Source organism: Pleurodeles waltl, chromosome 5, assembly GCF_031143425.1.
Source record: "Pleurodeles waltl isolate 20211129_DDA chromosome 5, aPleWal1.hap1.20221129, whole genome shotgun sequence".
Taxonomy (NCBI): domain Eukaryota; kingdom Metazoa; phylum Chordata; class Amphibia; order Caudata; family Salamandridae; genus Pleurodeles; species Pleurodeles waltl.
In genome coordinates, this window is record NC_090444.1 from 184,633,888 (window position 1) to 184,661,446 (window position 27,559).

Below are 27,559 nucleotides of genomic sequence, written 5' to 3' on the forward strand. Positions count from 1 at the left end.
ATTCTACCATCTCTACGTTAGCGACTGAAACTAAATCCATTCGTTCAGACATTGCAAGTTTTCAGTCCAGAATGATAGGGCTGGAGCAATGCATAACAGCCGTGGAGGACCATTTGAACACAGTGCCGGACCGGGAGCAGAAACTCCTCTTTCTCCGTAGCAAACTCATTGATTTGGAGGATAAAAGCAGTATGGACAATGTCTTATTTGTTGGTTTCCCAGGACGCATAGAGGGGCCGAACATCCAGGCCTTCCTCCAGAAGGTGCTCCCAGCCCTAACTGGCATAACTTTTGATCCACCACTGGAATTCCAAAGAGCACACCGCCTGGGATCGAAAAGACTGGATGGAGCATCTCAACCCTGACCAATCGTTGCTTGCCTCCTGCGCCACACTCAGGTCTGACAGATACTCATGGAGGCCTGCACCCATGGTCCGTTCCGTCATGACGACTATGAGATCCGCATCGCTGCAGACTTCTCAAAAGAGACCAACGACCGTCGCAAGGCATTTCTGGCACTCCGGCCTCGTCTTCGCCAACTGGAAGTTAAATATGGCTTATTTGAACCAGCACGCATGTGGATCACCAAAAATAGACAGTCAAAATACTTTTATGATCCGGAAGACCTACTTCTCTTTTTGGACGGGCTGATGACCACAGCCATAGATATGACCCCATCAGTACCACCCTCCGCGCTATGTGCAGACTATTTGGGCACACCGTCTTTATATATATATATATATATATATATATATATATATATATATATATATGGATGGACACAACAGCAGTGATGGCACGGCCAGACATAGAGGCAGAGACCTGGAGAGACTGCTGAGAACCCATGGAGACAGAGACCAAGCGATTTTAGCTGTATCGCATCGCACCCAGGAATCAGACAGAGACAAGTACCGCTCCCCTCTCAAGCCTACAACTTCACCCGAATGAACTTTCGGCAGCTGAGCAGATCAGATGTGCACCGGAGACAGAGGCGGGGCTGTAAGTACTATACCCCATACAGTAGGAAGGCACGCCTCCTACTGCATGTTCGTACAATGTATGGGTCTACATGAGTGGACTCTGAACTTATATTGAAGGGTGCATGTACGTTAAACTCGCTCTCACTGCATGTTCCACTGTTTACTCACTGCCTCATACGTTAATGCCTCCTCTCCTCTATTGCTCCCTACGCCCTCACACATTTCCCACCTCACTTGTCTCTCTAGGGCAGGTATGAGCTGAGGTAAGGGTGGACCAACATAAATTTCAAGTTCTGTTCATTGTTGCAGGTTATGATGTTGTATATGCTTCGTAAAGCTAAACTATACCCTACAGCCAAGGATGCCCCACTGTTTCTGCTGCTGCTGATATAGCACCAGTAAGACTCCCCAGACTATTGGCACCCACCTCTATTAGCGCCTCCTCTCAGAGACCAAGGACTGGTAGCAGTCTACAGCTTCCAGTCTTTGGGGGTTTGTTCCCCACTAGAACTAGTTCCTTTTGTCATCTCAATCAACTTTTTCTTTGTTTCGCTGTTTTTCTCCCTGTCCCCTCCACACATCCTTCTTCCTCCCTCTCAGCTCGGATCTTTTCCTTCTCTTCCCTCTAATTTCTATTCCTCAGGCTCCTCACTCTCTATTCCCCTTCCCAACTCACCTTATCTTCTCCGGGCCACTGTTGATAGGAACCCGGCGATACCTCCCCCATCTCTTCATTTCCCCACCTCTCCCTCTCTCTTTCCCTCCCCCCACTGAGCTGAACTATCTTCTTCTGCCCACATAGTATCCCCTCAACCCCTCCCCACCACTACCCCCATCTATTCATCACTTCTTGGTATTATGGCATGCAACGCTCTTGCCCCAACCCTATTATCTACTGGAATATCAATGGGTTGAACCATTATGTGAAAAGGAAAAAAGTACTTTCCTACCTGCAATCCAAAAAGGCAGATGTGGCTCTCCTACAGGAGACACACCTGGACAACGTGAAATCCAACAAACTGTGCCTGGACTGGGTTGGGCAGGTGATCTTCAGCAGCTGTCCAGCGCCACAGGTTGCAGGCGGTGGAACGCCCAGGAAATTCAGAATGGCGATCCTACTGCGTAAAACCCTTCCATTATCTATTGTTTACACATGGTCCAACCCCGACAGGAGATATGTATTGGTTAAATTAAAGATTGGGAGCCACTCACTGTGTGTAGGTTCAGTATATGCGTCCACAGGTTCCAAACGCTTATTCCTTCTTCGCTTCAACTTTCCCCTTACAGAGATTAGGGCTACATGCTATCTCATAGGGGGTGACTGAAACCTCTCACAAGATGCATTGATGGACAGGCCCCATTGACAATAACAACAATCCAGATAGAGCGATAGTGACGGATGTGCTAGCCGACCACAGTCTAGTAGACCTTTGGAGATTAATACATCCAACAGAAAAGGAATGTCCTTTTCTTTCATCAGTGCATGGGTCCCAATCCAGACTGGACTATTTCCTTGTGTCTCCAACATTGGTGGTGCGAATATGGGACGTGCAGATACTAGAGGGTTCTCTCTCTGATCATTCGCCGGTTACAATCTTTGTGGACCTAGGGCTCCCCTCCCCAGGTCGCAAACCCTGGTGCTTTTATACACACCGCTACCCCACGATTCAGGGCAAAATGCAGCTACAATCGCATGTATCCACTTACCTGCAAGACATTCAGGGTTCCTTCCCTTCCTCCAGACTTATATGGGCAGCCGCGAAGGCGACCTTGCTGGGCAAATGATGCGAGACGCAGCGTTAGCTAATAGACAAAGAGCAGCTCGTCAAACAGAGTTGGAAGATGGCATTATCGACCTCATTACAACCCTGGCAGTTGGTGTTAAAGCAGCGGTAAGACCGCCAACAGGCCGGCGGTAAAAAAAATGGAATCACAACCATGGCGGAAACCGCCAACATAGACAGCCACTTTAACACTCTGACCGCCACGGCGGTAGAAACAAACACTGCGGCGGTCACAGCCAACAGACAGGCAGAAGACAATGTACCGCCCACCCTATCACAAGATGCCAATCCGCCACCTTTTCTTGGGCGGAACCAACACAAACAAAAACACGGCGGAAACAGGACTTGGAAGGGAAAACACTCACCTCTCCACACCCCACGTCGAACCAGGACGCCATGGAGCCAGAACTCCAGATACTCCCTGCGATGGTCTTCCTGCTCCTCTATCAAGAGCACCAAAGACGGCGGCGGCGACCACAGTGAGTACTGCACCTACAACACAGGGGAGGGGGGAGGGAACTGAGAGTGACACACACATGCAACACGCAACACCCCCACCCCCACCCTCACCCACAACAACATACACACAAATACATGGTGCAACATTACATATACACCCCCCCAGACCCACTGGAAGAACACAAGGACAAAAGGAAATTAGTTGAATGATTGTAATCATGGAAAAATCCAGTAGTCAAAACTTGAAATACAGTATATACAATTATGTACACCAACTACACAAATCCAGATAGTGCACCAATTATTGTCCGTGGACCACTGGGTCCAAAATGCATGGGCGAGGCCCACACATGATACCAGACTTCAAACGGAGAGAACACTGCAGGGGCATCAGATCAAAATGAAACAGGCACCTCAGGGGGAGGGGGGGCACCTCAGCCTGATGAATGCATGACACCACTGCTCCACGAGGGGGCTCCATGCCCACTGCTGTATCCTGGGGAGTGCAAAGCCACAGTCTCTCAAGTCTCTCCAGTGGGTGGGTTGCCCATTGCTGTATCCTGGGGAGTGCAAAGCCATAGTCTCTCAAGTCTCTCCAGTGGGTGGGTTGCCCACTGCTTTATCCTGGGGAGTGCAAAGCCACAGTCTCTCAAGTCTCTCCAGTGGGTGGGTTGCCCACTGCTTTATCCTGGGGAGTGCAAAGCCACAGTCTCTCAAGTGGATAACAGTCTCCACTGGTTCTGGAGGGGGCTTTGTGCCCAGAGTGCTTCATCCTGCCAAGGACTGAGGTAGCGGATGTGATACTCCACTGGTTCTGGAGGGGGCTTTGTGCCCAGAGTGCTTCATCCTGCCAAGGACTGAGGTAGTGGATGTGATACTCCACTGGTTCTGGAGGGGGCTTGGTGCCCAGAGTGCTTCATCCTGCCAAGGACGCCTTTATCCACTGAAAGTGGTGCATCATGAAAGCTGCCCAGGCTCCTGGAACTGATCACCAGCCTCGGACGACTGACCACTGGGGATGGCAGCCATGTCTGCAGTGGTGCCACTGGCTCAGGATGTTGCGGTGCTTGCGGCGGTGTCAGTCAAGGCGGTGCTGGCGGCGGCCTCTGTGGCAGCGGTGCTGGCGGCGGCCTCTGTGGCAGCGGTGCTTGCTGCGGGCTCTGTGGCATCGGTGCTGGCGGCGGGCTCTGTGGCGGCGGTGCTGGTGGCGGGCTCTGTGACACTGGTCCCAATGTCGGTGCCACCATGCCCTCTCCTGACCTGCCCTTTATTTTCTGGCCATTCCCCACCTTGGATGGTGGCGCAGCTGTCTTGCCACTATCCCCTTTCGTTTTCCCTGAGCCTTTGGTGGCAGGTGTTTTCTGCTTCTCCCTCCGGGATGTGGGCAACTTTTTAACTTTTGCAGGTGGCGGAATGTCCTTGGCCTCTCTCCATGGCACACTGGCAGCCCTGATGGTTGGTGCACTCCAATAGCCCGCAGTTGCTGGCACCACTGTGCCTGGTGATGTGGTGGCTGAGGTGCTGGGTTGGGACCTGGAAAGCCTGCCCAAGGGGACGGACGGGGGGGGGTGTAGGGAAGAGGTCAATATTAGCCAGGAAAAGTTTTTTAGACACACTGGGATGTGTAGATGGAGTGGGCTTGGGAGTGTAGGAAGAGGTAGTGGTTGTAGGAGGTGTACGTTTGCTGAATTTGGGTGAAGGTGCATGGGCTGGAGGCTGTTGTGAGGTGGATGGCTGTTGGGTGGGTGTGTGCCTGCGTTTGTGTACTTTGGGAGGAGGGCTCCCAGACACACTGGGAGAGGACACAGGGAATGTGTGAATGGTAGTGGGGGTGGTGAGTGCACGTGAGTGGTGTGTGGTGATGGGCGTGCTGGTGATGGAGGTAGTGGCTGAAGATGTAGTGCATGCAGGCAGTGGATGTTGGTATGTCTGCATGGGTATGATGCTTGTGTGAGTGTCTGTGGGATGTGTGGTGCTTATGTTTACCTGAGCCACTCTTGTGTGTTGAGGTGTGTGCATGCTGGTCTGATGGCGTGCTTGGGATAGGCTGAGGTACAGGAGATTGGGTCTGGGTGGAGGAAGTTGGAGGGGGGAGGCTGGACACAGGGACAATGGCTGCCATCAGTGCTGAGGCAAGAGCCTGAAATGCTCTCTGTTGGGCTGCCTGGCCAGAATGAATGCCCACCAGGTATGCACTTGTTTGTTGCAAATGCCTCTTGACACCCTGGGTGGCATTCACAATGGTAGATTGCCCAACAGTGAGGGATCTCAGGAGGTCAATAGCCTCCTTACTGAGGGCTGCAGGGCTGACTGGGGCAGGGGCTGAGGTGCCTGGGGCGAAGGAGATGCCCACCCTCCTGGGTGAGCGGCCAGGGGACACATGCTGAGGGGCTGCTGGGAGGGCAGTACTGGTAGGGGAGTTGGCGGTTGTACCTGTTGATGCGAGGGGCATAGAGGGGACTGCTTCCGCAAGGGAGCTCCCATCAGAGGAGGAGTCGCAGTCGCTGCTGTCACCTCATGTCCCCGCCGTGGAGCTCCCCTCGCCCTCCGTCCTACTGGTGGATTCAGACTTCGCTGTCTCGCCCTCCAGGGCCAAGTGGGATGCAGCTCCCTCCTGCTCCGGTGCCACTGCGCCTGATGATGCTATTGCACACAAGAACAGAGAGACCAAACAATGGGGGCGGGGGAGACAGAAGAAAGACATCTTCAGTGCATGCAATACCACTACCGTTGGCGGACACTACAGACACAACAGCCGTCTGCACTACGCCATGCACTTATAGTTCCTAGATAATTCACAGGGCCATGGGGTACAAAGCCTATGCCCGATTGCTGCACACATGGGACTCACAGGAGCCTGACTAGGTGTAGATGGCTCTTACCACTGGTGGGGTTGGGGTGCCACATAGCCTGCCTCATAAAGGGACCTTGCCTACAAAGCTCGCCCTGGCCTAGGGTAACCCACTGCCCACCTCCCCCACCCAGACACCTCGTAATGCGTGCAGAGTCAGATGGATGTGACTGTACTCACTCCCTTGTGACTGCTGTGATGCCCTCAAGCGCCCATCCAACTCCGGATACACCACCGCCAGGATCTGGAACATCAGGGGAGTCATGGTGCGACGGGGACCCCTCCCACGTTGGGAGGCCCTCCCAGATGAGCCTCCGCCGTCTTCTTGCTCCAGCGGCGAATGTCCTCCTATCTTTTCCGGCAGTGAGTACTCCATCTGTGGTGGACCCCCAGGGTCCGGATGTCCTTGGCGATGGGACGCCAAATATTCTTCTTCGGTGGGCGCTGACCTACAGGAATAGTACAGGGGAAAAGGAAAAACTTTAACTGTCCGGACCATCACAGTCATTGGCCTACTTTCCCACCCTTGCCCTGACGCACATACACTCACCGTCCGCTCATGCAGGGTTCAGTCCCATGTATCTTCCATCCACACCACTCCAAACAGGCATTGCCCATTCAGCATGCTCACAATGTACTCACCTGTTTGTCTGGAAGACTGTAGAGTAGCGTGAGGACCCCATCCACTAACATCTCCAACTCCTCCGAAGTGAAGGCAAGGGCCCTTTCCCCAGACACATGAGCCATAGTGGCTTCCAGACTGAGGTCACAGCAGCACTTGCAGTGTAGGTACTCTCCTGTTGACGGTCAGGTATCAAGTGAGGGAACAGATAGAAAATGGCGGTCACGTCCGCGGCGGTGCGTACCGTCACCGACGGCGTAGATCGTCATTGGCTCCTAGGACCCATAGGGTCCAATGTTAACCAAAGCAGGATTGCGCCGCGGTCTTCGACCGCCTACTGCGACGGTGTAGAACACCAGCGCAGTTACCTCATACCCCCTTGTCCCGCCTTACCGGTCAGTCAGCCGCCATTTCAGGGGGCCACATGGCATTAATGATAACTGCGTCACACCTATCTAGGCCTTGCATACACACAATAACAGACACATTGCGGATAACAAATGTGTGCAAATGACATTTTGTAATACCTCAGTGTTGGCTGACTCTCTGATTGCTGTTCTCGTCCATAGGGCACGTCCGCTGGGTCAGGTGATGAGATGGCGGCATCCTCCGGTGTACAGACCGCTGGTGGACCTGTTTACAATGGAAGAGAGACACGTAATAGTCGCCTACAGACTTGATCGTGCTACAATCCATGAACTGTGTGCCCAGTTCGAGCCAGACCTGATGTCAGCAATTCGCCATACCACAGGGATACCCCCTCTAGTGCAGGTCCTGTCAGTACTCCATTTCCTGGCAAGTGGGTCTTTTCAAACTACAGTGGCCATTGCATCAGGGATGTCCCAGCCAATGTTCTCAAACGTGTTGTCCAGAGTGTTGTCTGCCCTGCTGAAACACATGCACAGCTACATCGTTTTCCCTCAGGTGGAGGATTTACCTACAGTGAAAGGTGACTTCTATGCCCTGGGACATATCCCCAACATCATAGGTGCCATTGATGGGACACATGTGGCCTTGGTACCCCCCCGCAGGAGTGAACAGGTGTACAGATACCGGAAGAGCTACCATTCTATGAATGTGTAGATGGTGTGTTTGGCCGACCAGTACATGTCCCATGTGAATGCCAAGTTTCCTGGCTCAGTGCATGACGCTTACATTCTGAGGAATAGCAGCATCCCTTATGTGATGGGGCAACTCCAGAGGCACCGTGTGTGGCTAATAGGTGAGGACAAGGACCCTATACCCTGTGAATAGTTGTCTGGGTCTGGGGTTGTCCCTACGGGTTAGTGTGTGTCTAACAGTTGTCCATCGACATTTGCAGGTGACTCTGGGTACCCCAACCTGTCATGGCTACTGACCCCAGTGAGAAATCCCAGGACAAGGGCAGAGGAACGGTACAATGAGGCACATGGGCGAACTAGGAGGGTGATCGAACGGACCTTCGGCCTCCTGAAGGCCAGGTTCCGGTGCCTCCATATGACAGGTGGTTCTCTCTACTACTCACCAAAGAAGGTGTGCCAGATCATCGTGGCCTGCTTTATGCTGCACAACATGGCTTTGCGACGACAGGTGCCTTTTCTGCTGGAGGATGGTCCAGATGGAGGTCTTGAGGCAGCGGTGGAGCCTGTGGACAGTGAAGAAGAGGAGGCAGAAGAAGAGGATATCAACAACAGAAACAACGTTATCCAGCAATACTTCCAGTGAGACACAGGTAAGAAGATATCACTGCCTCACACATCTCATACAATTGTTTGACCTATCATAAGTTTGTCACTTACACCCAGTGTATGGACCCTGACTTGTCACTTTGCCTTTCCATTTAACAGATGTGGGTCCCACTGTGTGACCTCTGCTATATTACCTCATGGACTAGTGCTGTGTTACATCGGTATGTTGACAATAAAATTGACATTGCTATATTCCATAGTTATTGCAAATAAGTGGAGGGGGTTGTAAAATGGGCAGGGGTGATGGTGGAGGAATGTCCATGGTAGAGTCCAGTCTATTTGTTTCACAGGTGCATTGTCCAAAGGGAAATAGGAATTGGAGCTAGGGCATTTTAAGGATGGACAGGGTGACAAAGTCGGACAAAAGGATGACATTCAGGAGGGTCTCATTTCCAGGTGGGGGTCTTGGCATTGTTCACTGTCTTCTTCCTGGATCTCAGGAACCGTTTGCTGGGTGGTTCTCCATCTGCAGGGGGTGGGGTGCTGGTGTCGTGGTCCTGTGGCGGTGCCTCCTGTCCACTAGCGTAGGCGGAGGTGGTGGGCTGTTCATCATCCAGGCTAGTGTCAGGGGCACTTTGTTGTGCCACAGTGTCCCTCCTGGTGTTGACAAGTTCCTTCAGCACCCCTACAATGGTGACCAGGGTGGTGTTGATGGACTTGAGTTCCTCCCTGATCCCCAGATAGTGTTCCTCCTGCAGCCGCTGGGTCTCCTGAAAGTTAGCCAGTACCATTGCCATCGTCTCCTGGGAATGATGGTACGTTCCCATGATGTTGGAGAGTGCCTCATGGAGAGTGGGTTCCCTGGGCCTGTCCTCCACCTGTTGCACAGCTGTCCTCCCCGTTCCCCTGTTTTCCTGTGCCTCTATCCCCTGAACCATGTGCCCACTGCCACTGCCTCCAGGTCCCTGATTTTCTTGGGGTGGTGGGTTTGCCTGGGTTCCCTGTAGTGGTGGACACACTGCTGCTTGACGTGTCCTGGGGACAGAGGGATGGGCCCGCTGATTGGGTGCTGTGCTGGTGTTTCCTGAGGTGTGAGGCTCTGTGGAGGCATGTGCCAGTGTCCCGAGGTCCCAGATGGGCTGTCATCACTGTGAGCCTCTTCTGTGGGGGGAGTGGACATGTCTGGAACCTGCTGTCCAGTGACATTGGGTAGGGGTCCTGCAGAGGTGTAAAGGCATGATTATTGCATCTGTGTGTGCCATTGTGTGCAATGGGTGAGTGACCCTGTACTCCAGTGCTTGCATTCTTGTCTAGGACCTTGTGTGATAATTGGTTTGGGGTCTGTGTGGGTACCTGTTGTGGACATGCTTTGGTGATGGGTGTCCATGCTTTGGTGTTGCATGCAGTGCTTGGTGTTGGTATGGGTGGGTTGTGATAGTGGGACATTTGTGAGGTGTTGGAGTGATGGGGGTGAGGGTGAAGGTGGGGGTATGTGATAGCATGCAGGTAGGGTGGGGGATGTAATAGTTAAGAGTTGACTTACCAGAGCCCTTTCCTCCTGCTATTCCTGCGAGGCCCTCAGGATGCAGTATTGCCAAGACTTGCCCCTCCCATTTTGTTAGTTTTGGGGAGGAGGTGGTGGTCCGCCGCCAGTCCTCTGTACTGCAATCTGGTGTCTGGAGACCACGTAATGCACCTTACCCGTAGGTCGTTCCACCTCTTCCTGATGTCATCCCGTGTTCTTGGATGCTGCCCCACTGCGTTGACCCTATTGACGATTCTGCGCCATAGCTCCATCTTCCTAGCAATAGAGGTATGCTGCACCTGTGATCCGAATAGCTGTGGCTCTACCCGGACGATTTCCTCCACCATGACCCTGAGCTCCTCCTCAGAGAACCTGGGGTGTCGTTGAGGTGCCATGATGTGGTGTGGGTGATGTTTGAGGTGATGTTGGTTGTGATGTGTGAGGGGATGAGTTTGTGTGTGTTGTCTGAGGTGCTTGAATGGTGTGTGAGTGATGGTGTTGTGTGCCTGTGGATGCTAGTGTTGTTTCTGGTGGTGTCTCTCTCTGGCCTTCTTTCTCAATTTTGGTAGTAAGGGTTTGTGGGTGATGTGGGTGTGTGTTTTATATTGGATTGGGTGTGTGGGAGTGGTGTGTGTATATGTATCAGGTGTGTGTATTTCTATTTGTCCAATGTGGTTGTGTTTTGTAAAGGTGTGTGTATTTTGAGCGCGGCGGTGTGTACCACCAATGGAATACCGCGGTTGAAAGACTGCCACGTGGATTCATGGGTCGTGATAGTGTGGGCGTATTCTTGTTGGTGTGACGGTGTCGGTTTTGTTATCGCCAGTTTATCACTGACCTTTGGTGTGGCGAACTTGTGTGGGTGTCTGGATTTTGGCAGATTCCGAGCAGTGGGTTGTAATAGTTGTAGCGGAATTCCGCCGCTGCAGCTGTGTGTTGGCGGTCTTCTGCACGGAGGTACGCGGGATTTACCGCCAGTGTTGTAATGAGGGCCTATATCTCTTACCCAGCTGTATGAAGACAAACCCTTACCACAGATACACAGACACCTCGAGACAGCATGGATGGCCCTTAATGAATTATTTACCTCCCAAGTCGAATATGCGTTGCAACGCTTACAGGGACGACACTACAAACAGGGGAAAAAGGCGGGCAGACTGTTAGCAGCCCAGCTTCACCAGCAGGAAGCAGCACAGGCTATTCCTGCAATTCGTTCTGCGTCAGGTGAGATCCTCACTCGTCCACAAGATATGGTCAGAGAGTTTGCAAACTAATACCGGAACCTATACACACCAGAAATGGGAACCAACCCTGCTCAATTAGAATCCTATCTAAACAGTGCCCATCTTCTATGCTTGACAGATAAAGGAAGGGCTCTACCAGGTGGGGAAATCAGTAAGATCGAAATCACGCAGGCTATATCTAATCTCCCATGCCATAAATCACCAGGAGAGGACGGCTTCTCTGCGGAATTCTACAAATGGACTAATCAGGAGATGGTGGATCTCCTCTACGATGCCTTACGGGAGGCTAGAAGTGAAGGGTCATTGGGCTCTATCTCCAACAGAGCAGAGATAGCGGTCCTACCTAGGCCCGGATGAGACCATCTTATGTGCGCCTGCTACCACCCTATAGCCCTCTTAAATAGTGATGGCAAACTTCTCGCCAGTACCCTGTCATCCCACCTACTGAAAGTCCTACCGGTCTTAATACACCCCACGCAAGTGGGATTTGTCCCAAGATGTACCTTGAGGAATCATCTCTGACTCCTTTCCCATGTCTTATGGGAAGCCAGGGATAGGCCTTAGGAATCTATAGCGCTATCCCTCGACACTGAAAAAGCGTTTGACCGTATCGAGTGGGACTACTTGTTAGCAACACTATGGAAATTTGGAGTAGGTGAACCTTCCACAGCCTTGCTCCGATTACTCTATGATTGTCCCACAGTGCAGGTTAATTATGGCAGCTTCATATCCAATTAATTTCCGATCCACAGAGGGACAAGACAGGGGTGTCTGCTCTCATCTCTCCTGTTCCTCTTAGCCATGGAACCATTGACGGCCACCATTCATCAATCTCAGCCCATCACCGGACTCTGCGTGCAAGGGATGGAGGCCAAGATATACCTTTATGCAGATAAAATTCTACTCACACTAACAAACTTGGATCGCTCCATTCCGGCCTTGCTAGACAGCATTGACGGATGTGCTGCCATATCAGGGTACCGAGTGAATTGGGACAAGAGTGAGGCACTACCCCTTTCCACCGACACCACAAGGGCGGCCATCCTTGGTTTCCCCTTCCGCTGGATGCCATCCCGTCTTAAATACCTGGGGATCCTTGTAAACCGCGGACTGGATTGCATGGTGTCGGATAATCTGGATTTTCTTATGACGCGAATGTCCTGCGATTTTGAGAAATGGGCCCACTTGGGACCTTCTATGTGGGGCAGAGTCCAGGCGGTGAGAATGGTTACACTGCCTCGCTTCACCTACGTGTTGGGCATGCTACCCATGCAAGTACCCCTATCTACCCTTAGACGAATTGACGCAAAGATTCAAACCTTCTTGTGGGGCGCCTCCCTTCCTCACCTGTCGCCTGCTAACTCATTGCCTGTCGCCCATGTGGAGGTATGGGGCTCCTATCAGTGGAGCAATACGCACTAGCTTTTCATTTATCTCAACTGGCACCTTTGGTACCTGAAGTGCCAGACCCGCCACAATGGATCCTGGTAGAACGCAAGATGCTCGCCATCCAGGGCGGTCTCAGCTCACTCTACTGACCCAGTGCCTATAGGCTCAACACTGACAATCCGGTGCTGGAGGCAACTCATTTGGCCTGGTGCTGGGTACATCGTCTTCTCAGTTCCCACCCTTATCTCCACAAAAAGGTCCCTATATGGGACAATGAATGCATATGCATAGGTGGGGATACCATCCGTTGGGCACAATGGAACGTAGCTGCCATTGAGCATCTAGACCAGGTCATCGTGAATGGTGAACTCAAATTGTTTGAGATATTACATGAGGAATACGGCCTACAACCAGACCAAGTGTGGAGGTACTTACAACTTCAGTACTGTCTTCAGTGCATAAAGGAAGCCCATCCATGGAGCCTCCAACCCTCCTTGGTTCTATCCTACCTAGTGACGTGGGGAAGATTTAAAGGAGTGATGTCTTGCTTCTATGAAGTCCTTACACATCACCTATACTCACGGCCCGTCCTGGACAACTTACGCTCTAGGTGGCAGCTCCGCCTCCGAATGGATTTTGAAGAGGAGGACTGGACTGATGACAGCCCTAGACAGGGGAACCCAGGAAGCCTGTATGAAGTTCTTTCTCATCAAAATAATGCACAATGGTATTGGACCTCAGGGAAACTGCACAGAACAAGTCTCCTACCTCACACAAACTGCTGGAGGTGTGCAGAGACACGGTGCGATGTAACCCATATACTATGTGAATGCCCCTCAATACAACCCTTGTGGTAGGAGGTGGGAAATACCCTTTGGGGCTCCATTGGCATTAGCCAGCCGCTCCACCCTTCTATTATCCTTCTTCATGACTTAAGAGATCTGCCTAACTTGCCTAGACCGCAGCGCCGACTGCTACACACTGCTTTGGCGACAGCTAAGATCTGCATCCTCCTTCTCTGGAGATCTATTACTCCACTTACCGCAGACTTGTGGCTAGTGGTGATGATACGTACGGCTGCCCATGAATGTGTCATCTATAACCTATGGGATTAATCCACCCTGTTCACTCAGATCTGGGCACCCTTCCTCCTTGGGGAACCATTGAATGCCCCATTGACTACTCCGGCACTCTCACTGTAATCCTGCCTGTCTCAATGCTAAGATTGCTTACGCTACTACACCATAAATGTTTTCACACGTACCCCGCACCTTACCCCTTCCTCTTACCTTCTTTTTATCTCCTGCTGAACCATTGCAGACAAACAAGATCACAGGTTTGCCTTGCTGCATCACGTTCCTGCCCCCCTTACCTCCCCTCTTACTCCTCCCCTTCACCCTCCTCTTTCTACTCTTCCCCCACCCTCCAATCGTAATCTTGCACCTCATCCCACTCTTCCTCCCCACCCCTCCGCCCCCTACCCCCTGTAATTAATCTCCATCATTATTCTTTTTCTAGCATAGATTCTCTATCTCAATTCTTGTGCTATGCTGTACCATTCTGGTGTCCTAGTAACTATACTGCTTAACCTGCTCTCCTCCTACCTCCCGGTCTCCACCCATATCCTCTTCCATCCTACGTTCACAGAGATCAATGTGAGGCCTGGCAACATGGGAGGCGAAGACGCACCTTCATCTATCCCCCTCCACCCCATTCCCGCCAGCTATCAGCGAGGGGACGGCTGCCTCAGAGACCGGAAGAAATGTCAACACGTATGTAAATACGCAGGGATAAGTGCCATGATCCAGGATATTCTCCCCTTCGTCTGTCAAGATTACCTTTCAACTCTCAGACTTCACTGGTGGCATACCCCTTCCTGCTGCTCCTCTTTCCCCTCCCTTCTTTTCTTTATTTTCCCTTTCTCTCTCTTCTCCAAGTTGGGGATCACCGGAAATAATTCCCCTTACCAATGTTTCCCTTATCTGCAAAATGTATGGGTATAGTGTGTTCTGTACTCATGTATGGTTGCTATTTCTTAATACAAAAATGACAACTCAAAGAATCAGTGGTTGTATCCTTTTAACACACAGTACCTGGGATGCGTCAAAAATAACGACGCACAGGGGCTACAGAGGAGGAGATGCAAAGAAAAATAAGGTGCTGCGTCAGATTTTCCGGCGCTGCACAGATGATACATTTTTTCTTTGCATACTGCAAGATGATGTGTCGATTTCCAGGAGTGTAGCATTGGTTCCTCACTGAGATGCAAGGATATTTTGATGCCCAGGGACGATGCGTTGAAAATTCTTGACATGCTGTTAAGATGGATCAGGTGCTGCGTCGATCCGGTGGGTGATGCTGCGATTTTTTAGCCTTGAGGCAGGCACTGTGTCAATTTCTGCAGGCATTAGGTCGTTTTCTCGATGCAAGGGGATTTTCTTCTCTTAGGTGAAGTGTTTGTGGCCCTGAGATTTCAGAACAGGAAGCAATCTCAATCCTAGCCATTGGAGAGCACTTGTGGGGAAGGCAGAGACCTTTCAGCATAGTCATGGGCCAGCAGGCAGTGGGCAGCAGGCAGCTGGGCAACAAGCAGGACAGCAGTCCTTCTCAGCAAAGCAGTCCAGATGAGTCCTTTGGCCAGACAGGCAGTCCCTCTGACAGAGTCCAGTTCAGGTCCAGAAGAGTCTGAAGAGACCCAGTATGTCTTCCCAAAAATGCCTTTGAAGTAGAGAAACTTCAAAGAGTGGCTTTGAAGTGCGGAAGGTCTCCGTTCAAGTGAGTCCTGTCTGTCAGGATCCAAGTGGGCTGTTATAATTTATTTGTGTGGGGACAGGCCATTGGCCTTTGAAATGTAAGTGAGAGTCCCTCCCCCTTTCCTGCCCCGGGAAAACCATGTGTATGCAGAGGAATGCAAATGCAGCTGAGTGGCCTGTGTTTATGGCTGTCTGGGTAGAATGCACAAGGGCAGCTGTGAACCAGCACAGCCCAGACGTGGATTGGAGACAGGCTATAACCATAACCATAATCTTTATTGTTGTCAGCCTATCCGACCATAACAATTTCAAAATTACAAATCAAAAGCATTTAAGCACAATTATTTCAAATTGGTGATAGAATATACAATCTATCTAATAACGTCTATGGTTCGTTATAGTTCACTTATGTTCAGACAGTCCTTACGGCACCATGTACAGCTGAAGCTTTTGCAGAAAATGGCTACTAATACTCATAACCTTCCCTTATCGCTCATATGACTGTTAAGCTAATGGATCTAGTTGTCCTGATGCTAATGTCCTGCAAATACTTCTTCTATCTGAACTGCTTTGGCCCAGTCTACAGTATATACTTCATTGGTAAGGAACAGAAGTGACCCCAACCATCTCTCTGCTAAAACCTGCTTGCCCAGCTATACTAACGATCTGTGGTCTTCAAAGGTGCTAAAACTATATGTAATTTGAGGCTCTTATATTCCAAGCCTCGTGAATGTATGCTGAGACAGCCTGCATAATATTTTTATCATCACTGCGCATGCACAGGACTTCAGCTTTCTTACAGGTCCTGACCCTGTACTTTCTTAAAAGTGGACATAAAAACATACGGCGTGGTGAAATTGTAAAGTGACCTAATAGTAGAAAATGGGCAAGTGTTTCTTGGCCCTCCCGATTGGCAGGGGTAATGGGCCGACCTCCCTCTCTCAGCGATGTGCCATTTGTTTGTCACTGAGGTCACTGGTAACGTGCCCATGCAAAATTTGAAGTAGAGAGATATTTTATCCAATGGGTACATTGTGTCGATGAAAATAGCCGGTTTGCAGGCTGTAAGGCACAGAAGGCAGTAAGTGCAGAGAAATGCCCACTTTCTAAAAGTGGCATTTCTAAAATAGTAATATTGAATCCAACTTCACCAGTAAGTAGGATTTTCTATTACCATTCTGGCCATACTAAACATGACAGGACTACTAATTTCAGATAAGAGTCTACCACTTAAAAGTATATAAATGCAGTTCTAATGCTGGCCTGTGAGAGGAGCATGCCTCACAGTAGTGGAAAATGGAGTTGTGATTTTTCCACTACCAGGACTTGTAAAACATGTAAGTATATGCCCTGCCTTTTACTTACATAGCACCCTGCCCTATCGGTTACTTAGGTCCTACCTTAGGGGTGACATATGTAGATGAAGGAGAGTTTAACGCTTGGCAAGTAGTTTTAAATGCCAAGTCGAAGTGGCAATTAAACTGCGCACACAGGCCTGAGACATAGTGAAGGGGCTACTTATGTGGGTGGTGCAATCAGTGCTGCAAGCCCTGGGCACATGTATTGCACTTTACTAGGGACTTATAGGTAAACTAAATATGCCAATTGGGTATGAGCCTATGTTATCATGTAATAGGGAGAGAGCACATGCACTATAGCACTGATTAGCAGTGGTAAAGAACCCAGACTCCTAAAGCCAACTAAAAAAGGTCAAAAAAAGAGGAGGGGAAGGTAAACAATTTGGGGTGACCCTTCAGAGAAGGCCAATTTCCAACACAGTCATCTTCCAGCCTAAAGCCAAGGTAGACTAATCAATACCTTGATGGACACCCCTGCTTAGGGTGCTCAAACATGGACAATGGCCCACTACTGAAGGGCCACTTGCCAGTTCTATGCCTTTCTGAACTCAGTTGGGTCCTTCAGTCTATACTTTCTGGGGCCACTGAACTGACCCATGGGGAACCCTTCTCCTCACCTGTGGACACCACCTGTGAAACACTAACATTAATTTGCTCACAGATGCATCCCAGTAGGTATATAGAACCACTTTGGTCAACAAAGTGATGTGGCCCATTCCACTCCTTGGGTCTGACTTCTGTCCCCAACCCTGGGGAAACTCTGTCCATAAGAACAGCAACCAACAGAGGCCACTAACCGCTGGCAATGTAAAGAGGTAGGCCCCAAGCCCAGTGCTAAGTGGAGGTCCTAAGTGGGGCCATTTGGTAAGCTTTTCCTCCAGGCCTGGGGCTGTCAGGGAGATCCCTATGGGCTCCTGAGGTTTCCCTGACCTCTGAGGCATCTCAGAGTGGCAGTCAGTAGCCCCCAGGGGCTTTGCACCCTTTTTCCACTCTTCTTCCCACCAGGTCAACTGTGGTACCCTGACACTGGTCAATAAACCCAGGGTCTGTGCCCTGAAGGCAAATGGGAACATGGGGGGGGAGCCCTCCCTCACCCTGCCCCTACACCTGGGCTCCCATACCCTCCTCTAGGGAGTGGTACTTCCAGACAACTGAACTGTCAGGGTGCCCTTAAGGGGGTTAGACCTGACATCCTTGGCCTGGTCTTCCCTAAGTTTTTGCCTCTACTTCCTAGGTTGTTGCTCTGTGCTGGGCTCTGTTTTTGCTGTTTTTGTTACTCTGGGCTCTTTAACACTGCTGACCAGTGCTAAAGTGCAAGTGCTCCCTTTGTGAAATCATAAGTCCCTGGTAAAGTGCACTAGAGGTGCCCAGGGTCTGTAAATCAAATGCTACTAGGGGTCCTGCAGCACTGATTGTGCCACTCACATGAGTAGCCCTGTAAACATGGCCCAGACTTGCCACTGCAGTGTTTGTGTGTGTGCAGTTTTAAACAGCCAATTCGACTTGGCAAGTTTGCCCACTTTCCAAGCCCAAACCTTCCCTTTTTATAAATGTAAAGCACCCCTAAGGTAGGTCCTAGGTAGCCCCATGGGCAGGGTGCAGTGAATGTTAAAGGCAGGACATGTAGTGATTTGTTTTTACATGTCCTAACAGTGAAATACTGCCAAATTTGGTTTTCACTGTTGCAAGGCCTATCTCACTCGTAGGTTAACATGGGGGATCCCTTTAAATATCCTCAAAGTGCAGTTTCCCTTTGAGAGCAAATAGAAATATGGAGTTTGAGATCTCTGAACTCACAATTTAAAAAATACATCTTTTAGTGAAGTTGGTTTTTATATTGTTAGTTTGAAAATGCAATTTCTGAAAGTAGGCATTTTCTTGCCGAAACCATTCTGTGACTGCCTGTTTGTGGATTCCCTGTCTGGGTCAGAATGACAGTTGGGCTGTTTGTGAATGTCCTCTAAACAGTGCCACAAACGGAGCTGTGACCCTGTAATGTGATCGCGAACCCCGAGAGGTCGCCCCGCAGCATTGTGACTTCGCCAGACCTCGACTTTGCCGGAAGTGCCCAGGGACCGAATCCACACAACCAACACCGCCTCACCTCTACCGCTCCGCAGCAAGGACCCTATGCCTCTTCATGATGCCTCCGCTCCTTTGCCCTGCAGCCCCTGAACCGACGCCACCTCGGATCCAGTGATGCCTCGCTCCCCAACTCCCTGCATCAGCCTGTTTTCCACACTTTTGCTAAGGTACTGTATCTGGGGTCCGTGTGACTCCTTAAATGGCGCAAGTGGTGTCGCATTGTGGGAAACGACTCCGTCACGGCGACGCTAAACATAAAATTGCAGCACTGGTGCTTCTAGGCACTATTTTGTGTTTTTAATTGCTAAAGGCATATTTTTAATTGTGTATTGTGGATTTTTATTGTATTTGGTCTTGTTTACTGAGATACATATTTGCTATTTTACTAAACCTGTGTGGTGTCCATTTTGTTGTGCTTCCCTGTATTACTGTGTGTGTTGGTACAAATACTTTACACATTGCTTCTGGGTTAAGCATTTCTGCTCATGCCAAGCTACCAAGGGGTTGGGCGAGAGGTAACCAGGTGTGTTTCTCACTTGCCCTGACTAGAGGAGGGTCCTTGCTTGGACAGGGGGCAACCTGACTGCCAACCAAAGACCTAATTTCTAACACTGACACTGATCAATAAACCCAGGGTCTGTGCACTGAGGCTGAACGGGAACAGCGGGGGAGTGCTCCCTCACCTTGCCCCCACATCTGGTCTCCCATACCCTACTCTGGGGAGTCGTACTCCCAGACAACTGAACTGTCAGGGTGGCCTTAAGGGCCACTCCTCCCAGTTCTTCTGCCACCAGTCATAACTCATTCCCCAGAATGCAGTCTATGGGCATCTGGGGACCTGCTGTGAGCCTCCTCTGGGTCACCTCCCCACCTCACTCTAGAGAGACCAGGGCCATAGGGCGTAAAAAGTCTTCCCCAAGGGCTGGAATCACCCTAAACACCTAGTCTGTGCACTGGTCTGAGGAAACTAGTCTCTCCACCATCATGGTATGACTAGTCCCCGTCTCTCTCAAAGCAGTGACTGGGACTCACTTACTCCCACCTGGTGGAAGTGATGACACACACACTCAGGGATCACCAGCTCGCCCTCTAAGCCTAGCTCCCAACTGAGGGAGATTATTGCATGGCCTATGACCTGCCCATGTGGACTATTTTCCCCTAAGGTCACATTGACCACACCTGTAAAAGTGCCCACCGGTGGTTGATTTCTTTGGGCAGACAGAGTCCCTCTGCTTGTAGCCTAGCTGGCAGCACTCAAAGAAGCGGGGTTGGAAATGGGATGCCCTGGGCCAGCCCCCACCAGAACCACCACCCTGTTTCTCTGATGGGAGATGGGAACCCTTTCCTCTCCCCTTACTCTGTGGCTTGTCTGGGCCATCTTTAACCTGCCCCCTCACTCTTTTGGGGGGAACCTGAACCACCCTTCTTGGGGTCAATTCCTGGTACCTTCTTGAACAGTTTGGTGCTAGCCCAGAGCTTCACCTCCTCAGCAAGCTTCCTCGGATCAGTCAGCTCTCTGCTAAGTAGGTGGTGGCTCAGATCTGTAACACAGATACTGAGCAGGTGTTTTCTCTTGATTAAATTGTATAAACCAATATAATCATTAACTTTGCTTTAAAGTATTGGTGCAGTAACTCAAAGAGTAACACAGTGAAAACACCACAAAAAGAACTCCACACCAGTTTAGGAAAATAGGTAATATTTATCTGAATAAAATAAGACCAAAAGGACAAAAATCCAATATGTGCCAATTAGGTGTAAGCCAATCATACCAAATTTAAAGGGGAGAACACATGCGGATTAGCACTGATCAGAGGTGATAAAGTGCTGAGGGTCCTAGAGCCAACAAAAAGAGGTCAGAAAAAATTGCAGGAGTAAGGCCAAACGTTTGGGGATGACCCTATAAAAAGGGCCAGGTCCAACAAGCCATGTTGTATTTACCATCAAGCCAGACCCTCTCTGATCCAAGTTGTGACATCTGCATGGGTGTGTTGCTGTTCCGTAGTATGAATGAATCATGTGTTGACCCAGGGAAGAGGGCACATACACTTGAGATGTATGAGTCTGGTAAGCAGATAACTTGCACATTGATGGAATGGAAGTTCTTCCGATTGCCGGAGACCTGTTTTCTGGTGGGTGCTGACACCAAGACAATATGGGGGTTATTCTAACTTTGGAGGAGTGTTAATCCGTCCCAAAAGTGACGGTAAAGTGACGGATATACCACCAGCCATATTACGAGTTCCATAGGATATAATGGACTCGTAATACGGCTGGTGGTAAATCCGTCACTTTTCCGTCACTTTTGGGACGGATTAACACCTCCTCCAAAGTTAGAATAACCCCCTATGTGTGCCCTCTATTGCTCCAACCACATGTGGTATTTCACCCAAAGCATAAAATTCTCCCTTCACAGTGGCCAAATCCTGTGGACTTTGGAATTAGATGTAGCTATTGATATTTTTCACAGGGAAGAAAGGACGTCTTGTAAAACACCACTAAATGTTGGTTGGGACATGCCCCCAGATACTGCCACAGTGTATTGAAAGGTGCCAGTGGCTACAAAATGCAGTACTGCCATGAGTTTTACTATTGTTATTATGGCTGTCGGATTCCTATTGTGAGGCAGGAGATCAGGCTCCAACTGATGACACAAATCCAGGATAGTTTGCCTATAAAGGCAATATTGCTTGATGATGTCCCTTTCCTCCATGGTGGCCAGGTCTCAAAAGGGCTGGAGCAACTGGAGCTGTAGCCTCCTACCCATGGCTGGGTTCAGATGTCCCTATGTATGGAATGCAGAGAGAAAGTGAAATGGTCACTCCGTACTTTCAATATCAATACACATCAGAATCCTTGGTAACAGTAGAAATGTAATTGAGTAATACATGTACACACATTGACATCAAATATTTGGTCAGCAAAGATCAGACAAAATATATATTAAGGATTTTTTGGTCATCATGTGCATATAATACAATTGAACTGCATTATTTGCACCGTTTTTTAAACAATTTTTTAAAGTACTGTCAACAGAGGTAGTACTCCCCTGCGGCGCTACTGTTGTCAAAGACAGTCACGGTTCACATTTTATCGTGTCATATCTTGCCAACAAACATGTCATTCGTATCTGACATCTAGAAATGCACTAACCTCCATTTTAAGTGTTGGTGATGCAAAAAACAATTGTAAAATGTGCAGATTCACACCCTAAAATGGCAGCTATGTGACCTTGCTGTGAGGACATTGGCTACCTGATGGCCTTTCAGCGGAAGTTGACTGCATAGTAGATGGTAACCTGCCATAGGCTAATGTGTGTGATGAATATGCACGAAGCCAATGGCTGTGTCTGTCACAGTCATGTATTGCATCCACCATATACTTGTACATCATGTTGTAAAAAAACACTAATTTGCCTCCAAAGGCTGCAGCCATAAAGACGTCCTTGTTTTTTTCTGCTATTACCGACCTCTGGGAGCCAGGATGCCGGGCAAAGCAGGTGACAGGGCTCCTGCCTTCTCCCCTTAAGGGCTGGAGCTCCTTGCAAGGGAGATTCTGTCCCCGTACAGTCAACTCTATGGGACCCCAGAGGAACAGGTACATGTCTGATTGGGGAATGTCTGAGTGAGTAACCTATTTCTTTCTGATTCACAGGGTATGTTGTTCCTTCTTGGTAATGTGGATGGTTTTGTGCTTGGAGTTGACAGAATGACGTAGCTGGGACAGATTTTTGTGAGCAATGTCTGAACTGTCTTTGCATGGCAATGTTAATTCACCTGACAGAAAAATCTGTCATGTGTCCATGTAACACACAAATCCTATTTCATCACACAAACTGCATGCCACTGACTACCAGTGGCCAGTAAACAGTGTATCAGTAGTATGTCAGACAACACACAGCCAATGTTGAAATGACAGTGATGTTGAGTGAAAAATGTGGGGGGGGGGTCTGGAGTGTCTGATGCTATACCGTCACATGGGATTCCAGTAAATATTGAGTATCAGCTTGCTCTGTATGGTTTAAACCTATCATGGAGCTACATATAGGTAGACTTGTTTTAGGTGCAGCAAGTTCAGATTTCACTGGCTCACCATCATCCATCCCAGTCTCTTCCATTAGAAGTCACACTTGTTCATACAACCCACAAATCCCTGCTCTCATTAGCACATAGCAGCCCTCATGTCTTATCCTCAGTCTCTGTATGTGAGGCAAACCATGGGTTCTGACTATTAGGAGTTTAGGCAAGAAGCCATGGTAGCTGTGAGTATGTTTATGTGCAAGGATTGTACAGGTTGTTTGACCTTCAGTAGCTCACAATGATTGGGAGTTATCAGCAGTGCCTTTCCCAGCAGGATAGGTTGCATGGTCCAGGCCAAGATGATGTTGAAGGTCTGACTAAGGTAACATGAGAAGCTAGCAAGTATTGACCGTGCACATGAGATCCCTGCAAATCAGTATTTCACTCTACCTATGACAGTTTTATGGAAAACAATTTAGTAATTGTTTTATAAATGTGCACATGATTTTATGAACAGTGATGTCACAGCAGTAATGCCCAACAGTGACACTAAATTGTCTTTTCCTGTTCTATTATATCATCTATACAGGTCAACGCCTATCAGAAGCAGGATATGTGGAAGGCCATCGCGAAGAAGGTGCGGACCATGGGGGTCCACAAGCGGCGTAGCCCGCACTGTCAGAAGAGGTGGGAGGACAAGCGTCAGGTTAGCAGAAAATCAGCAGAGAGCCGGGGGGCAGGCCTCCCAGTGATCTAGGTGGGTGTGCCGCACCCTGATCACCTGATGACCCGCATCCTTGTGGTGGCTTACCCAGAGCTTGATAAGCAGTTGAGGGCCTAACAGTAGTAATGGGGGGTAAGTAATTGGCTGTAGACATTGTTGTGATTTGACCTCTTTACCTTCCAGCTATGTTGTATGCCATCAACTTTGAGGAAGACATACATTCAAAGGTCATGATGATTTCTGGAGGTATAAGTTGATCACACACTGCCTAATGCTGTGTGATGTGTATTGCTGTGCGCTGTAGCATGCCACTAGATTCCCCCTCACAAGGCAAGTACTGTTGTGGGAAGATACATGGCTGCAAATAAAGGGATTGCCAGAATTTTCACAATGTCATGATTGGGTCAGGTGTGATGGTACATCATAAATGTGTGTAGTAAATGTAGGCTGCATTACTGGTTACTGTGGTGGGAGACTGTACAATTATGAAGCAGCTGATATATCAGACTTGACATTGCTAAGTTGATGCTATAACAATGTGAGCATGTGTATTTGCACCAAATATTTTGATATTCTTTGTACAATGGAATCATTCCTTATCTGACACATCTATGAAAGCAGCTTCTCCAGCAAACGTATGATACTTTATGTGGACAGTAGCTATTGGACCTGAGTCCTTAGTCCTTCAGAAATGTGCATGTAAGCCAGTCTATGATTACCAACAAGAATTTCAATACCAAACTGTATTATAAGCAACAGACAGGAATGTGTCCACATTTGTGAGAGAGTTGTGCATTCCACAGACTACATTTGTGTGTCCTTAGTCCTGCTCAGAAGGGAAAATGATGATGGAGAGCAATGTGATACTGAACGGGACATTTGCATGTGGAAGGTAATATCACACAGATGTTCTGGTATCCCATTTTAGGCAGACAATTTTCATCAAAAAAACTCACCCTTTGGGAGCAGGCAACCAATTATAGCTCTGCCCTGCAGTGGTTCAGAGATGTAGCCAGGCCTGTGTGTTTACTCATGCTGCTGGAACTCTTATGTATGAAGTAGACTACAAGTGTATAAGTGACAAAGGCATACATGATACTGGAGCTGAGAAGAGGATAAATTAACTTCTTGTTAATGCTGTGTTGTGCACATTGATGTCCAATTGTATTCTCACAGATACACTATAACTATTGTATCTTTTGTTTCAGCATCAACTGGGCAAGGCAAAGGTGACAAAGGCATACATGATACTGGAGCTGAGAAGAGGATAAATTAACTTGTTGCAAATGCTGTGTTGTGCACATTGATGTCCAATTGTATTCTCACAGATACACTATAACTATTGTATCTTTTGTTTCAGCATCAACTGGGCAAGGCAAAGGTGATAGCAGGCACATCGGCGGGGATGAAGCTGGCCACTGGGTATCGGGTATGGACATTACAGACACTGAGGGGCCTAAGCAGCATGGAGTGTGGGGGGATTGGCCAGGAGGCCACAAGTGACTCAACATCTTCCTTGGAGGCCTCCATTGAAGACCAGTCCCTAGTGGGGTTGCATCCTGGAGAGATTGTGACACCTGCATCTTTGTCCACTCTCAACATTCCAGTCTCCATCCTCCCTCTTGCCCCCCACTTAGCTGAAGTCGCCCCCCTTCCTGCAGTCACCTCTGCCCCTGCCCCAGTGTCCCAGGCTGTGCTCACTGAGGAGGCTGTTGATTTTTTAAGGATGATCGCTGTAGGCCATCCATGGGCTGGCAGGCCAGAACACCCAAATGCTGGCTTACCTGGATGGCAATCATGGTACCTTATCTGGCCTACAGCGGTAATTCCAGGGTCTAGCTGCCTCATTGGCTGCAGCCTCCCAACCTCATGCCGAGACTTCTACCCCTTCCCAAATCCAAATCCCTCAACACAGCCCTGTCTTACAAGCAGCACATGCCAAAACAGTCACCTCAAAAAACATAAACACAGACACACACATGCAGACACCACACACACCACCACCACCATAGTCACACCCCAGTAAGTATACCCACCACTACATAGACACACACTCCCCTATCACTACAGCAACACCAACACACAAGCACACCCCCAGTCATCACACCCACCACCACACATGCACGCACCAGCACACCCACAGACACCACAGCAGCAAACACCACAACCACATCTGACTCACACACACACATTCAACACAAATGCCCACACTCACCCACCCAACAGGCAAAAAGTAAAAAACACAAATCTAAAGATACAGCACATACACCAGACCCTCAAGCACCCACACCTTTAATAGACACATGCACAACAGACACCACCGCTCCCTCTATCTCTCAACCCAAACTCCCTTTCAACCACCCTACCCATTTGCCTAAAGAGGACCTTCTTTTTGCTTTGGCCCTGTCCCGTTCCAAATCATACTCCTCCTTCCAAATCTACTCCCACAAAACTACTCCCTCCAAACCCATCCTTCTCAATCCCAAACCCACCCTTGTCAAACCCAAAACCACCCCTCCCAAACCCAAACTTACCCCTCCCAAGCCCAAGGGCTCACCACCACACTAAAATCATTGAGGTGCCTGCTCTGTCCCTATAGATGCCCCTTCCAGAGGAGATTTATTTAGGCAGTGAATTTAGGAGACAGGTGATGGCCCTGTAAGCCATTGTGGCCCACATGGGCTGTGACAATTATCGTTCACACTGAAAGGACTTGTGACATTTCATTGTGTGACTAAATTCATCATTATACAACTATTTTTTTTTAGTATACCCCTGTACTGGCCTTAATATTGAATTGTTGCTAATTGTTTGCCGATGATGTAATTTTTGCATACGTGTGAGACATGCACTTACCCTCATTTGTGACAGTGAGAAATACAGGTTGCATGTTTTCGTTGTATTTTTTAAATGCATACATTAGTATTACATATTAATTTTGGTGCAGGCATTTATGTGGTTACTGGACACGTACACCAAAATGATATGTGTTTCTGTTTTTGTGAGTGGAGAATGCATGTGTGTTTATTTTAACATGATGTACAATAATATGCACATCTGTAAAGTTGAATGTGATCTTATGTTTGTGATATATTGCACACACCAAGGGGACATGAAACCTCCATACGTCTCTGACATGTTTCCAGGTCACCAGTGCATATTGTGTTACATTCTGTGTACACCCACCTGTAGCATGTTGTAGTGTAATTGCTACATTAACATGGGATTGTTTGGTTCAAATTGTGGATACAACTGATACTTAAGATCTTTTGGGTGCATTTTTGCACACACCTTAATGGACACATTTCTATTTGTGATTGCTGAGACTTTTTGTGTAGATATTCATCGCCATGTAGGTAGTCGTACAAAATTGGAGTGTGCTACCTATATCTTGAAGTCTGTTCTGATACATTTACATTACATACTTCAGCACTGTGCCACAGATAGTTTATACAAATTATTGAGCCATGCACAAGTCCAGTGATACTATGCAACTACAACTCTGAGGGTAACAGGAATGCCTGTGACTTACCTTCTGTGTCAGCAATGATGGGGTTGATTTCCATCTTGGACCTGGCCCAGGATCAACAGGAGAACTGGCAGCAGCGGGTTCATGGCAACAGGATACATGGAAAACATTCAAACAGTGAGTTTTGTGTTTATATAGCTGCCAATCTATCAACTCAGGTGAGGAGGTTTAGCCGCAACAGTTGCATCAGCGGGACTGCACATTGTGATTGGCTTGATGGTAAAAGAGGCTGGAGTCCCACCGCCAGTTGCTTCAGCCTATGGTGCCATAGATGCAGGAGAAAATTCTTGGCAGTGAGGGCGGACTTTGAGGCGTCTTTCGCCTATGCTCCCACTGACACATAAATACAGCGGGTGGACTGTTATGGCGGCGGGCAGGTTTCCCATTGAAAAGTTCATGGTGAGACCGTTGCTGCCAAAATCCAAATCAGGCCCTTTATTACTATCCAAAGAATCCCTTTTTAGCAACCTTAGAATTTTGAAAGATTAAAAAACCCTATAAGATTCTAAACCTGTGCCTTATAGTTTGAAGCGCATTGTTGCAGGTTCATAGCTCACTGTTCTATATTAG